This window comes from Clarias gariepinus, chromosome 2, assembly GCF_024256425.1.
Source record: "Clarias gariepinus isolate MV-2021 ecotype Netherlands chromosome 2, CGAR_prim_01v2, whole genome shotgun sequence".
Lineage (NCBI taxonomy): Eukaryota > Metazoa > Chordata > Actinopteri > Siluriformes > Clariidae > Clarias > Clarias gariepinus.
The window spans coordinates 4,651,923-4,667,192 of record NC_071101.1 but is presented as its reverse complement, the minus strand read 5'-3'; the positions used below and the strand labels follow the sequence as shown (position 1 = coordinate 4,667,192).

The window sequence follows — 15,270 nt, the reverse complement described above, 5'->3', positions numbered from 1 at the left end:
CTAGTACTAGTTGGAAAGAGATAATTATAAACAGAATCCGTGTGACATTAGTATTTTATGTTTCATTAGATTTGACGTGTTTCCCCTTTTACACGCTACCGCTGTAAAACATTTGTTGCACGACGCGGTGTCGGAATCCTTTCTTGTGAAATATAGCCACACTTTCGACCGGTTAGTTTTAGGCATTTTAACGAAAGTTTAATTTAACAAGCTGAGATAGCGGTAGACCTCCTGCTGCCGTCAGAGCGAGTGTAATGTTAGTTGCTGCATTCATGCGCATCTCGGATGGTCTCTTATTTCCTGATGATTTGTGCTTTTAATTTTTTTTATTTAATCTAATAAACTATTAATCTACAAAAATGTATAAATCCAGAGAACAAATATTTCAATCGACAGTTCAGGCATTTAAGTGGCAGCGAAATGAGGCATCGAAATTTGCATTCTGTTTCGGTCCGTTACATACCGGTTATATAGGTACGGGTGCCGTATTGGCACCGGTTTTCGGTACCCAACCCTAATTAGAAGAAGTTCATTAAAATAAACTTTGCAGCTGTTGCGTGAGCAGCGCTGTGTGGTAAGGAGTTATATACAGGGACGGATTATGGGTTGTGTGGGCCCCTGGGCAAAACGTTCGCGAGTCCCTCCCCCCCCTCAAAATTCAATTCAATTCAATTCAATTTTATTTATATAGCGCTTTTAACAATGGTCATTGTCTCAAAGCAGCTTCACAAAAAATTTAAGAATTGTTTTTTTTTTTTTTTAGAAAAGAAAAGAAAATATTTGGAAGTGTGTTTGTGTGAGAAAAATGTGTCTAGATAATAATGAAATGAATGAATAATGAATGAAATGTCTCTGATGAGCAAGCCAAGGGTGACGGCGACAGTGGCAAGGAAAAACTCCCTGAGATGGCAATAGGAAGAAACCTTGAGAGAAGCCAGACTCAACAGGGAACCCATCCTCATCTGGGTGATAACAGATAGAGATAACATCATGTGTTTTGTGCAGGTGAAAGTTCAATATAACAGAAGTTGTGTAGATTAACATGAAGTCCAGTTCAGCACAGGGAGTCAGTAGGTGCAGAGGGCAGATGGGGTCTGGATCACTGGGAGCACAGGAGCAGGATGTGTAGCTCCAGCCATCATAAAGCAGAATTCAGCTGGAGCTGGTCCTTCTCTGGATGCCTCAGGATCCTCACAGGGTTGGCCTTTGTCTACTGAAGCTGGTACAATCTCCAGATGCCTCAGGATGGGTAGAAAAATACAGAAAAGATGGAGAGAATTAGCGTAGTTGCCATTCAGGATAGATGTACTGAAGTATGAGGTTATGGGATGAGTTACGCGTATGCCAGATTAAAAAATGCGTCTTGAGTCTACTTTTGAATTGGGAAACCGTGTCTGAGCCCCGAACACTGTCTGGAAGGCTATTCCCAAGTTTTGGAGCCAAATATGAAAATGCCCTGCCCCCTTTTGTAGATTTAAAAATTCTGGGAACTACCAGAAGTCCAGAGTTTTGTGATCTTAAGGGACAAAAAAAAAAAAAAACGCCAGCATTGTCTGGAATGGCTAGTTGCTACGTCATTATGCCACTTGTGGGTCCAAACTAGTGCGGCGTACGCGTACCGTGTTGTAAAAGCAGAATGATGTTGACAAAACTATCTTTTGCCGCTTTTTACCTCTGAAAAAGTGGAAAGAAGGTGGCTTAAGTTGATACAGTAAGTTGGATCTCAAATAATAATCAGTACAGCCTAATGCCATTACCTCACGTTAACGTCAGCACCAGGTTACCCATCTCTGTTTATAGAGACAGATCTGGCCTTTAAAAACGCATGTTTTGAGAAAGGGGATCCCGCGACTTTAGACTGAAACACGACTGCCCCCTACAGGTAATTAAGGGCATTTTCACAGCTTGCCGCGCGCAGGGCCTGGGTTCGATTCCCGGCCAGTGCTCAAAATGCCGGTGTTATGCGCTAAAATGCCATGATATAGCCGTCACATTATCAAGTTATGCTTCAGTACTAAATGCATTAGCACTCACCTCACAGTTGCTATAATTTAATGATAGTCATAAGCAAAAAGTGTAAAACAAAGGATTCACATTTATTACATTTTCACCCAGAGCGGGAATCGAACCAGAGTCTGGACGATTTTATACTATTATTTAAGCAACGCCACACGACGTGGAAAGCCGCAAAAATGCTTCAATTTCATTGGCTGTCACTAAGTGTCAGCTATTCACGACTGGCCCCCCGGGGAATGCAGAATCCCTGGGCTTTGACTGTGCTTTCTCCATTCGTTATTACAGGGGCGGACTGGGACCAAAAAGTGGCCCTGGACTTCCTGGCCCACAGCAGCCCACACCATAATACATTGGCTCATTAATGTAGAGATACATTTTTAACACCAGTTACTAGTATAAAAATATAACACAATACAGAAATCAATGCTATTTAAACTTATTATTTGAAGTATGACTGAACATATATTGGGTCATTTTAATATTAAAACAAAGAAACGAAGAAAAAAGAACATCAAGACAAACAACATATAAATCTATAAAGACAATATTTTAAAAGGAATGGCAATAAAACTGAACAGGTAAGCTGAAATAAAATCAGTAGCAGCATTAGCTCACGCTAGTAAACTAGTTACTTATTTTAATTATTATGGTAGTCAATATTAATACGAAATAATGCTGCTAATAATAATAACTACCATAATAATTACTAGCACGAGTTAATGCTGCTACTAATTTTATTCTGTTTGATTGCCATTCTTTTTACTTGGCTCTGGTAGATCAGGGGAGACGTGTTGGTCATCATCAGCAAGCACTGGTTCATCATCACTGATGAGTGGTATGTCTTACAATGCATCAAGATGATATCCCCGAAATGCAAAATGTTCATGATAACTCACAAAAAAAGGCCAATCAGTCTTTTCCTCATAAAATGTTCAGGTGAAATTCCACCCATACAAGGGTGACAAATATGCAAAGAAAAAAAATCTGCACATGGCACTGCACATGTAGTCAGATTGTTCCACTGGGATTAAACTGTGCCAGGTGGAGTTATAGCACTTTTAAAATCATACTAACTACACTGATATATGAATAACTTTGAATGATGAATGCTTTTTAACACCCTTGTGACTCAATAAGAGACAATGCAAAGAATATTTTCTAACAGCATGTAAATAATACATTTTGGCAGTATTGTCTTGCATCTTTTAAAAAACATAAATAAATTAAAAATCACAATACTGCAAAAATGTCTCATTTTACTGTCAAACTGTTTATAAGCCTTCTGGGTCTCTGTGAGACTGGTGCTACTGGACACTGAAAATATTGTATTTTTATATGTTGTTTGCCTTATTATTCTTTCCTTTGTTTTACAAATATGACCCATATGTTCAGTGAAACTTTGTTTTATGTTTTTGTATTGTGTTAAATTTTTATACTAGTAAGTGTAAGTTTTTAATGAGCCAGTGTATTATGATGTGGGATGTGGTGCGCTGCTGGGTCCAGCCTCACTGTCCCTGACCTGTTATAGGCAGAATCTGTTCATTTGAAGCATTTCACAGCATTTACCTCTAAAGCTTTTTCTTATTTTCGCGTAAACTTTTCTTCTTCCTCCTTTTTATTCATGGAAATTTTATTAATTTGCTCAGAAAATTCGAGAAAGCTGCATCGAGAAAGGATCAATATCTAAAAATTTTAAGATGCCCACGTGAACAAAGAATACAAAAGTGTATAATCTTTAATAAAGTTAGCCTAATTCAATATTGTTTCCAATGCTGAAGCAAACATGATTTTGTTTTAGTCTATTCATTGAATACAATGCGACAGCGCGCTCCGAGGTGAAGCCCGGGGAGCAATTCAGTGTAGAACCGCCACTGCCTATTCTCCACCACATCACGTACTTCCCTGATCTCGGACTAAACTCCGCGCCTTGCTTTTATAATGTGGAGCAAGCCCGAGATCATATTAACGTTAATTATCGCCAGCCGAAACGAATAAACGGCTCTGTCCCTTTCCCGCCTATTCAGGGAGCCTACGGGAGGATCGATAGTAGATTTGGGCGCACACCCATCACAGCGCACGCCGTGACAGATCATCATAAGTTTCTTTAATAGTAAATAATGACCCCAGTTGCGCTGTACCACTGCTGGCAAAACCCTTATGAAATACAAGTTAAACATTAAACGAATTTACAAAACTTTATACGTGTGGTTAAGCGCTGATTCTACATACAGTAGGAAAGTAAATAGGAGCAATGGTGGACTGGCCATCTGGAGCACCGGGAGTTTTCCCGGTGGGCCGCTGGCCAATGTGGGCCAGCCCAGTCAGTACGCAAATATATATATATATATATATATATATATATATAAATGACGTAAACCATAATACCATGCATCTCTTTTCTACGCATATGGATGCGCAAGTGCGCCGCCGACAAAGAAACGCGTGTTTGTTACCGCGGATCCCAGTGGAACAATCTGACTACGTGTGCAGTGCCATGAAAAAGTATTTGCCCCTTCCTAATTTTTTTCCATATTTGTCACACTTGTATAGGTGGAATTTCACCTAAACACTTTATGAGGAAAAGACAAATTGGCCTTTTTGATTAAAAACAATGCAATTTAAGGAAAATATCAATTTCTTCCATTCCAAGGATTAAAAACGGTAACAATGTCAACTTTAGAATCTAGAATCCAGAAGATACAATTTACACAATTTTAAAAAGAGACCTTAATGACTGAAAGTCTTCAGAAGAGCCTCAGATTCAAGAGGTTTTTAAAGTGTTAAGAGGTCCATTACAGTTCCTCTGAATGTATAGGTGAGAACAGCTGATTCACACTTGGGGAGAGTGAATAATTTGCATCTGAATGTTGTCTGGCATTGTAAAGCACACACTAAAGAACAACAACCCAGGATTAATAGGCACTAAAGAGGAGGATTTTTATTTAGACTATAAAAAAATTAACCTGCGTCTATTTTTAGGCGTGCCAGCTGCCACTTTTTAGTTAGAAGTTTTCAATACAAATCTTATAATGTCCACATGACATCAAAAATTCCCCTTGTTAATATTTTAACTATTACCATTCGTGCCTAATTCCGCGGCCCCGCTGCTTCGCATATCTGAAGGAGAGGCCGCCTAACTAGTGAGAGAGGAGCGATATTGATTTGGGCGCACGCCGTGACAGGCTGAAAAATCTATTGTCCTCAAAAATGTAACAGATGAGGACTCAGATTAATGTGCAAAAACTATATAATAAAACTATATAAGACTACATGCCTTTATAAGACTCAACTTTTATTTAAGCGCACTCACAATAACGAAAAAACGTTGTGATTTTGTAAATGTTTGAAAGCAAATAAGCTGCGCTGCTCTGTATTGTTATTGGTGAACTTGAGCACGTCAGAAAATGAACGCAAACATTTTTTTAGATGGTCAGAGTCAGTCTGCTTGCTGTTTTCCTGACGCGTTCATAATCATTAGTCTACTTCTGCCAGTGCGCTCTGGAAAACTTTATACATGCGGCTGAGCGCTGATTAAAACTATGGAGTAAATTAAAGAGGAGAATGAAAGGAAAGGTGTACAGGACAGTGGTGAGACCAGCGATGCTCTACGGCTTAGAGACAGTTGCGCTGAAGAAAAGACAGGAGGCAGAGTTGGAGGTAGCAGAGCTGAAGATGTTGAGGTTCTCTTTGGGAGTGACAAGGATGGATAGGATCAAGAATGAGTTCATCAGAGGGACAACCCACGTTAGATGTTTTGGAGATAAAGTCAGAGAGGCCAGATTGAGGTGGTTTGGACATGTTCAGAGATTGTGAATATATCGGTAGAAGGATGCTGAGGTTGGAACTGCCAGGCAGGAGGTCTAGAGGAAGACCAAAGAGGAGATTTATGGATGCAGTGAGAGAGGACATGAAGTTAGTTGGTGTGAGAGAAGAGGATGCAGAGGATAGGGTTAGATGGAGGCAGATGATTCGCTGTGGCGACCCCTGAAAGGGAACAGCCCAAAGACAAAGAAGAAGTAAATTAAAGAGGAGAATCACGATGCCGAATCGAAGTCCTGAGCCCAAACCTCATTTAAATTAAATTAACAAATATTATAAGTAAAAAAACAATAGCCCACGTTTAGAAACCATTTATAAATTCTTTCCGACATGGGTTGGCCCGGTGTTATGCGCAGAGCGCCGGGAGATTTCCTGAAGCTCCGAAATCACTGGGGCATTTTTTCTAAATAGATGCTATCTTTAATAACTGATGGAGGTTTTGAGCTTTATACACACGCAGTTTTGAGGGATTTAACACGAATTAATAAGTCCGAGCAGACCTACATGAAAGGTGAGAAGTGAGTAACTGAGCGCGCTGTCACATTGTATATACTGTACAGATCGTACCATAACAAACATTATTTGCTTGAATTATCCAGAATGTTCTAATTTGAAATAGAAATGAAAATGTCTATAAAAGTGAACCAAAATGCCATGTACCTGTTATAATCTGCAATTGTTGCTTTGCAGCTTTCCCAAAGAAGACAATTACATCCTCGTAGCTAGGGGGCAGTCATCATGCGCAGGGCCCGGAACAAATAAAGGACACCAACAGAATAAAATGGTAAAGTAAGCGACATCACAACTACTACCCACCCGTGTCATATTTAATAAACCAATAACTTAGATAAACAGCAGGTTTACACGTGGGTTGTCAGAATGTTGTGGAGAAGTGCGCTCATGTAGTTAAGAGGTGGCCGGGCGTTAGCTTGCCAGATGCAAGTTGACATGTATAAATCTGATGATGGTATAAGGTGCAACAAATAGACCCAACAAGAAATATGATGCGGTCAAAATATGTGCTGTGAATTTCTTGCCAACAATTTTGCATTAAGTGAAATAACCATCAGACAGAAATCAGAAAATATTAGAACTTGTCTAGTGTTAATCAACAATACAAACTGATTGAATGTCATACAATTCATGCTCTAAATCAAAGCACTTTTGCTAATCATCCCATTTCTGTTCAGCAGCCTGGTTATTACCATGGGAAAAGATAGGTCTCTCCCCATGATTTACGCATTGCAAGTTCTCCAATGTGAAAAACCTGTTATTAACACCAACTTTCTCAAATTAATTCAAATATTTATTATTTGGAGTGTCATTATTGATGTCACGTACATTCACATCAGAAGAGACCAGAGCGACGAAAGTCATTATTTCTCTATGGAGAGTCGGCGAATTGGCCGAACGAAGCAAATTCACTGGCAGCGAAGCGAATTGGGCGACCAGAGCTAAAAAGAGAAATTAAAAGTCAGTTAACCTTATGTAATGAGTTATGAAGGTAACAGGCTAAATCAAACATTCCAGTGAGCAAACAAAGTGAATAAAGCAAATTCAACAACGAAGCTTCTTCAACGACCTTGGCGACGTGTTCGCTTTGGTCTCTCCTGGTGTGAACGTACAGTGAGAGCCATGTTGTAGCACGGTTAGTGATCACACTACATGTGTACCATGTCCAGCTAAACCATGCCATAATCCACCTGTGAACCATATCCCCGTACAGAATAGAGTGATCAGGGGTGTAGTGGTAAAATAAGAGGTGGGAATTGAGCTACGAACTCTGTGATCACATTTTGTGCATAAACTATACAATGATGTGCATTTAGGTCAATTGAGAAGTCCCCATCGTTAATAATGTGTTTTAATGGCGGTAATAATGTCACGACTAACGCATCTTTCTTAATATGAATACAAGCAGATCTAAATAAACAAAATGACTTAAAATGCATTATATTAAAACACAGAGGCAATTATGATTATTGGTTAATAATGACCATATGCCTCCAGCAGATGACAGGGTTGATTTTATTTCAGTTTATTATTGTTTATTTTCTTAATTATAAATCTTTTATTTATAGTGTAATTTAAGTTTGTATTTTTTGCTGTAAAGCTACAATTGTAATTTATAAATGATACAATTTATTTATGTATTTACGTTTGTTTAAATAAAGTTCTATTTTGTCCCCTATAATAGGTGGTTATTTTTTTTTATATTATTATTTTGTTTTTAGGGGGTACAAAGGTAAATTTCTGCTTAGAGCACCCATTTGGCCAGCAGCGGCCCTGCACACATACATTACTGCACTAGCTTCTTGTTAGCAGAGGCGTAGCAATAGGGCAGGCAAGACAGGCAATTGCTTGGGGTCCCGCATTTTGAGGGGGCCCCGACAGCTGACCATTTTAAATGTCATTATTAAAAACATACATGCAACATGGAGCGATATATCCGCATCCCCCCTAGAGGGCGCCCTCTCGCGTTACGCTGGATGTGCTTTTGCTTGTTCTTCGAGATGCGTCAGCCGCGGTTTTCAAACTGGCACAGCAGCACTTATTACCAGGCTTTTATAAAAATGGGAAGGACTTATCCATCTGGCAGCCAAAAAAAGCCAATAAAAAAACAAGAAGAGGAGGAAAAGAGGAAACATAACAGCGGTAAGTTAAGTGATGAAGATAATGATCATTGATGACTTAATGATAATTATATGACAAACCAGTGTTTTTGTTGTTCCACCTTATTTTCGTTTAATAATTTTCTAGATTGTGTAATTTCTAATAGGGTTACTAGCTGGGGTTACACGTACTGTAGCAGCAGCATGTATTTTATGCAGGTATTAATAGGCTGCAATAGGTGATAATGTTAATCAGGTGAACATCACCACTTGGAAAGTTTTGGTTTTCTGCCAGTGGAGAGCTCACAAAACTATTTAAATAAATATCATTACATTTACTTAGTTGACTTTTTTATTTAGCTCTTTTAAATTAAAATAGTTGAGTTAACATAATTAGTTGTCAACTAACAGTGAACTAATAGTTAATAAACTGTAAATTAAATGTAAACGATTAAATTAAAATGCTAATCATATATTTCTGCATTCAGGAGCATTGCTTAAGTTCCTGTCACCACCACCACCACCTCAGGGAAATACCCCAGTCCATCCTTCTGACAGTGAAAATGGTGAGATCAGCATGTTACAGTACATATAGTGTTACTATATCAATACATTTACTTTACAACTCTAGAAAATTAGTTAACATAGGCAGTTGATAAACTAATAATTAATAATAAATTAAGATGATTACCATATATTTCTATAAATAGGAGCATTGCTTAAGTCCCTATCACCACTGCCTCAGACAGAAGATACTCAGCATGTTAGATGTAGTCCTAATGAAGTTAGTTTACTGATACAGTACATATGTGCTCTTTGAAATTTTTTTGACTAAATATGTTTACTGTATGTTTTTAGTACCATCCACCTTGACACTGCAACAACAATTACCTGGTAATGAAGACGAAATGCCATTCACATCATCCACTTGCAGCATTATTGATGTTCTTGACAAATGTACTACAAGTTGCCTATTGTCTGATGACTGGCCAAAGATTTTAAATGATCATGAGCGCTGTGAAATTGTGAAAAAAAGGCCCAGTCCAAGTAACCGATGCAGTGTTTCCACAAAACAATGAAACAGTTCCTCGATGATTCACAAAAGACAATTATGAGATTGTAATGAAAAATGGAGAGAAAATCAAAAGATCATGGCTTATACAGTATACTCTATCAGCACAGATGCGCTATACTGCTTTGCATGCAAACTGTTTGGTAAATGTGAAAATGCTCTGGATTTCGGACATGGAAAAATATAGGCAGTCATTTAAAAGAACATGAGTATTCTAAGTCACATGTGGATAATATGGAAATCTGGCATAATCTTCAGAAGAGGTTGCTAACTAAAACTAAGCTAGACTTCATCTACAAGGAGCAACTTCTAGATTTGTATGGAAACCTGAGCATTGCTCTTCGTCTGCTGCTAACAGTTCCCATCACCGTTGCCTCTGGTGAGAAAAGCTTTTTAGCTTTAAAGCTGATAAAAACATACCTCAGGTCAACAATAAACCAAGAGAGGTTGCCAGCACTGTCACTAATTTCAGTTGAACGGAACATATGAAGGTCTTTGAATGCATTTGCTGTAGCTAAGGCTCGTAAGCACCATTTTTAAGGTGACAATCCATTACTGTAAATAAGAAGATTGTTCTGTATCTTTAAGATTTTAGATTAATATTTTCTCAAAGAATATGCACTTTGTTTTAAAAAAATTAACTATTTATGTTATATTATGTGTTTTGACTACTTTTTTATGTTGTATAAATGTATATTTAGGTAACAAAGATATATTAATGAAATAATCTTTTAGAAGGACTATTCATTTTGCCTGGAGCCCCCACTTCACCTTGGTTCGCCTCTCGTGATACTGTATATACAGGTGTGATAAAGTAAGAATTAAACTAGAATATTATTATCTGTGTGCTGTAAAGCAGCTCATAAAAATGACTTCCTGCTGTTCAGAGACTGAGCTTCACTAACCAGACGGGAATTTAGGTCATTGGCTGCATCTCGAAATAAATCTAGTTTGGTTTAATATGACTTTGAGGAACATTATGGTAGATTTTCACACAAATTCAAACACACATGGACACATTAATGAAGCCTGAGAGTGAGGAGTGTGAAGGTGATGATGTCACTTATAGCGGTTTTGTTTGTTCAGAAACTCTGTTAATAAAATATAATTTAACACTGTCAGGTTCTTTCAATATTTTGGCATTTACGAGGTTAATACTGACTTTTAGAATTTATATACTGTATTTCCATGAAGCTGAATTATTATAATTTCTATTGATTTTGAAATTTGATTTACTAGTTTTGCTTAGAATTGTGGCAAAAATAGAATTTCTGAAGATTTTAAAATGAATTTAGCAGAAATCAGTGAAAGTCATGTGATACGTCCTGTAACATCTACAAATATATTACAGTTTGGTTTAATAATTATTATATTTAATATATAACTGTGTAAATGAACGTACAGAGCAGGATTATAGATCAGTAGTTAAATATGAAAGTCAGGTTATGAGCTCCTGAAGTTCTCTTCATTCATCTTTGGGTGTCACATGAGAGTCTGTTACACACCTCTGTTCTCTGTAGAACAGCTTATACTGTATTACACCCAGCAGAAGTAAAATATCAAAATTTTAAATATAAATATTAAATATAGAAATATGTCAGTGTAAAAACTTACGTCACACATGTGAATACTATTACAGAATCTAAAACGTTGTACAGTTTAGATCATTTAGTGTAAATCCAGCTTTAAACTGTATAATTTCCAGACCAGGTTTGTCTCGTATAATGTGATCAGTAATGATAATAAAGAGCTGCTGTAACTGTGCAGTGTAACACCAGCTTAACTCAGAGTAAAGTGCAGATGTTTGGATCATTTGATACACCACGCTGTGAGAAGAACAAACTGGTTCCTCCAGAACAAAATCCTGTTCAAGTTCAGTTCAGGAAGAAAGTCCAGTCTCACTAATGCTGAGTTCTGACAGGAAAGTGTGTAAAAGCTGCAGTGTGTAGTTTACTGTGTGTGATTGAAACACACAGTCCTGTACACAGCTGTAGGTCACACTCATGTTTCTCCACAGAAGAGCTGGACGAGTAAACATGAGACGAGGGACAGGACCAGGACCAGTGGGTGAGGACTCTTCATTACTGCAGAGAGACAGAAATGAGTTTTAGTTATTATATTTAACAAGAACATGTACACACACATTCAGTAGAATTCTAGAGACAGAAATTCAATTCAATTCACAGAATAAAAAAATAAGAAAAGAGAGAAATGCATGAGGAAATATACTGTATATGAATCAAAATGATCAGATTGTGCAGAAAATTCTATGGCAGGAGCGTTAACGATGTTCTGGGACACTTGCAATCTCTTTTTGATGGTTAATTATTATTTTTATTTATTGATTGATCGATTGATTGTCACCAAGCTGTATACCTATGTTCCGAATTAATTTACGTGAGCATCACAGCAATATTCGGTGTGACTCAGACAGCATGGCTAAGCTAACAGCAGTATAGGAAAAGCCCCACGTTACAGACCCGCCCTCATGTTATAGCCCCGCCCCCTACACCAGTAAGAGCTCAGTCCTGTTTAACTCAGTTCTATTCTAATGTACAGACTAATGATGAGCTCCTTCACCTGCATCAGCACCTCTTTACACTGTGTACTGAGAGTCTCATCAACATCTACCAAATACACACAGGCCTTTAAAATGCTTATCAGTCAACTGTCCAGTTACTTTTGAGCCTGTGTAAATCAAAGCACTTAAAAATGTCTGTAATTTCTAAAGAAGGATTTAAAATAAAGTGTTATTTAAACCCCTTTCTAAAAAGAGACTGAATAGATGATTAATTAATAAAATCTGTTTGTTTTCCAGAGAAGGTTCAGTAGATACTGACTCACCTGTTGGAGCTGATGAGAGACCTCTGGGTGTGTCTTCACCACGGGAAACTAAAAGTAAGAAATACATAAAAACACTGCCTCATCGTTAACAATCATAAATCCTCTGTAAGTGCACTTCTCCATGAAGATAAAATACAAGGAGCGTTCAAGTCAAACCGGGAATGAAGGCGTAAAAGTGATTGACATTTACAGGAGACTTCAATCACAGTACGGTGATGAGACTCTTAGCTGCAGTAAAACATTTTAACAGGATGCCGTACGTCCGTGAATGATGATCCCGGGCTGAGGTGGTCCAGAGTCCACTGCAGTCGTTCCTGTGAACATTCAGCGAGTGGAACACCTGATCCTTGAATATCAATGGATAACTTGTTGTTATCTGTCTGTGTGAACTGTACACACACTCATACACCAACACCACTTGCACATTACAGGAACTGGGCTGGGAGTTATTACCACGCCCCCTGTACAGTCCTGACCTTACTACAAGTCAGTTCCTGGGAGGCCGGCGTGCCGTGAAGCAGTCCGATCATGGCTCCAGTGTAGTAAGAAAACTTTCTACCTTGATGGTTTCCAAACACTAGTGAAACACTGGGATAAGTGCATTAGTGTATCAGGGGATTATATAGAGAAATAAAGGGAGTTTTTACTCTCAGGACTGTGTTCTGTTATTCTGCACTGTTACCAAAAGTCCCGCTTTGACTTGAACACACCTCATATTTTCCTTAATTAACAGATAATAGAATAGAAAACTAGTGCACTTCTGTTATGCAAACGCTTTCAAAAACAAGAAACCACAATGTTCTGTCTCCATCTAACACTCACATGTAGTGCAGAAACAGTGTGTGTTCTACTGAGACCAACTCACTCACCATGGACTGAGAGTTTAACATGGCTGATCGAGACCACTTTGAAGTTCACGTATCTCTTGGTGTGTCTCACTGTCTGGTAGCTGGTGTAGACTCCTGTATCAGTAAATGTCAGATTGTGTAACACCAGTGAACAGTTCCCCTTACGCAGCTCCTCCACAGGAACGTCCACACGACCCTCATATCCCTCACACTGATACGAGGCCACACCCACTCGCTCAAACACAATCTCAGACTCAGTGTTCCATCTAATATACAGTCTGTCAGTGTCTACACTCGTCAGTTGACACGGCAGGACAGCTGTAGAACCCACTGGGCCAGATACACTGATCTCAGGTTCTGCAGAGAGGGGGTCTGAGACGGGAAATTATAATATAGATTAATCTGGACAGAGCAGTTATTTTAATAACATTATGTTTCATCTGTTAAATAAAAGATAAAAATGTGACTTACACACACAGACGCTGATCCACACGGTGCAGATGTAGGAGAAGTTGGTCATGGTGCGTCAGTGTGTGTGGATTTACTACAACAAACAAATATATTCATACAACTGAGTTCTTCTTAAAATCTGTCTATAATTTCTCATTCAATTTTAATTGTTAACTAATTATGTATAATACAATATTTTAACAAATATTATAACCAACACGAAAGATTGCATTTAAAGCCGTTTCAGCTGCTTCACACACAGAATGTTAAAATACACTCAGGACTGGACTATTCATAACTGTTACACATATTGTATATACAGTAGAAACCTCCTTTATTCCACTCTCTATAACAACACACACACACACACACACACACACACACACGTTTACAACCTTCTTAAATCACAATATCATAACCCTGGTCTACAATATCTTCCTCCACTTCATCATCTATAATCATTGTTCTCATTGTACAGAACTCCTTCTCTGTGAGCTGCTGAGTGACACTTCTGGTTAGATGATAACTGGATTCTGACGCCTCGTACCGAACATGTGCAGTGACAATAAAGTTCAGTCTAATCTAATCTAATCTAATCTAATCTAATCTAATCTAATCTAATGCCATAATTTAGAGTGTTTCTGTAGATGATTGACAGTTTGCTTGACTTTGATGTTCCTTTACAGCATTTATGTAGTTAAACACAATATTGTGGAAGCAGCTAGAATGTGTTTACTGTTTCTATTTATGATTAATGTTGAATATACTGTATGTAACTGCTGAATGAATATCTAAACTCTATGAGTGTTGTGTAATTAGTGCACTAAGTGAAGTTCTGAGTTGTGTAAGAGCTGTGATATAGAGTTTATAGAGTTATATAAAGTTCACACTCACCCTCTCTTCATGTCTCAGACACTGTGTTTACACTTTAAATCACATCATCACATTAAAGTTACACAAATCCTTCAACAAAACATCAAGCAGATCCGAGTTTCCTCTCCTTCACAACTTCACACACACTTACAGCAGCAGCTCTCCGGGTGGAGGAGTGTGTGTGTGTGTGTCTGTGTGACTTTTATAGTAACAGTAAAACCCCGCCTGGCGGGCGGCGACGGAACGAGGCATTGTTCTGTCTAAATGCTAACATGCACACATTAAACGTACTGTAGCGTTATTTAACATGTCTAAATGCCTAAAGGTAAATGTAACTTTACGTGAGAGCAATTTCACTCCATAGGTAATGACAGTGTGATGACCAAAGTCACATTTTACACATTTCACACATTTTGAAAATCACATTTTACACCCACTGTAGTACTGGATCAGTTCTTTATTAATATAGGTTTAGAGATGTGGAGGGTTTACTGAAATTATCTGGCAATCCTATATTTTGTACTGTACTGTACTTATCTACAGTACACAACCCCACCCAACAATTTACACATACAAACATCCTTTCCTGACATACTGCCAGGCGTGTTTGATCAAGAGATGACTACACAAACTGGTTTGACTAGAATGAACATAAATTTAACCTGGCTTGAATTGATTTTAAAACTATATTATACCATGTGATTAGTTATTTAAAATCTAATTCAAATATGAGTAA

At 38.0% G+C, this 15,270-nt stretch overlaps 1 long non-coding RNA gene across 1 annotated transcript; it reads left to right on the top strand.

The window, feature by feature from the left end:
- Positions 1–6,186: 6,186 nt before the first annotated feature.
- LOC128518038 (uncharacterized) lies at positions 6,187–9,620 on the top strand. The gene is made up of 3 exons (XR_008357557.1): positions 6,187–6,619; positions 8,936–9,013; positions 9,306–9,620. It is a non-coding gene; the product is annotated as an uncharacterized LOC128518038 (long non-coding RNA).
- Positions 9,621–15,270: the final 5,650 nt, after the last annotated feature.